General features: G+C 40.9%; 1 non-coding gene across 1 annotated transcript; it reads left to right on the top strand.

Annotated features, from left to right (window-relative positions):
* Positions 1 to 1017: 1017 nt before the first annotated feature.
* LOC123650530 lies at positions 1018 to 1186 on the top strand. Its single transcript, XR_006739393.1, has one exon. It is a non-coding gene; the product is annotated as a U1 spliceosomal RNA (small nuclear RNA).
* The last annotated feature ends 210 nt before the right edge of the window (positions 1187 to 1396 follow it).

Genomic DNA, 1396 nt, shown 5'->3' with positions numbered 1-1396 from the left:
ATTCTAGAGCAGAAGCTCCTAAGTGGAAACATCAAGACTGATTATCTGCATCTGTAGAGTCATCAGGGGGTCCCCAACCTACGGTGAGTTGTATAATTATTTCATTATATATTACAATGTAACAATAATAGAAATAAAGTGCACAATAAAGTAATGCACTTGAATCATCCTGAAACCCCTCCCTAGTCCATGGAAAAATTGTCTTCCATGAAAATGGTCCCCAGTGCCAAAAAGGCTGGGGACGGCTGCTGTATACTACCTCTGAACAACTCATGTACACTGAATGCACAAATCACCAAACAACACTCTATTTAACATTCTGTGGTCTGCCCAAAAAGGACACGTAGTGACATGTGTCTATATATCGTACCACAAACTTAGTGGTTTAAAGCAACACAAATTTATATTACAGTTCTAGCAGTCAGAAGTCTAGCAGGTTTGCATTTCCTCTGGAAGCTCCAGAGGAGAATCTAATACCTTGCCTTTTCTAGCTTCAATAAGGCTGGCTCCATTTCTTACTTGTGGCCTCTTCGTTCCTACACCTATTTCTCTGGCCCTCCTGCATCCTTATTATAAGGACCCTGTGATTACATTAGGCCCACCTGGATAATTCAGGATCCTGTCCTCATTTTAAACCCTTAATCACATCTACAAAATCGCTTTTGCCATGATGTAAAATAACACACTCATGTATTCCGGGGATGAGGAAGTGAAGATTTTTGGTGGGTGGCTGTTCTGTCTACCACATCATCAAAAGCCTCAGTTTCTCAGGAGCTTCTGATGTCACCGAAAGGGGATTGGACTATGTAGATGGGTGCAATGTCTTCTGGTCTTGTTCACACTATACATACACTTCTTAGGATTTTACAAACATTCTAGTATTCAAAATACTGGCTCTTATAATTTTCAAAAATGTTTAAGTCATAAGTGATAGGCTACCCCTTACGTGAAGAGAGTGACATTATATTTAAAGTGTTTGGAATCTGAGGGTGAGCTGCCAGACCACCATGACAATTCCTACCTACCTGGCAGAGAAAGCATCGTGACGATTAAGGTGGTTCTCTTTGGGTGAGGCTCACCCATTGCACTCTGGGTGTACTGATCTTCTGCAGTTTCATCAAATTGGGAGAAACCTGACTGTGTATTTTGTGGTAGTGGAGAGGTATTGATATGCCAGCACTCTCCCCTCTGAGTTGCTGTTTATCAATTGGCAGAGGTTTTTTTCCGTAAGATGGGTGGCTTGTGCCGTGTTCTTCAGTCTCTACAGAAATGACAAATTGCACTAAGTGGCAGCCTTCCTTTGTGAGTTTTCTCATAAATATTGCTTTTTGCTGTCAATTTTTTTCAAGATAGCTTGATTTCTTAAACTAGAGTAACTTATGCACATGAGGGATTC

This window comes from Lemur catta, chromosome 14 (genome assembly GCF_020740605.2).
Source record: "Lemur catta isolate mLemCat1 chromosome 14, mLemCat1.pri, whole genome shotgun sequence".
Lineage (NCBI taxonomy): Eukaryota > Metazoa > Chordata > Mammalia > Primates > Lemuridae > Lemur > Lemur catta.
Note: the sequence above shows the minus strand (reverse complement) of the source record. Positions and strands in the feature narration are given on the sequence as shown.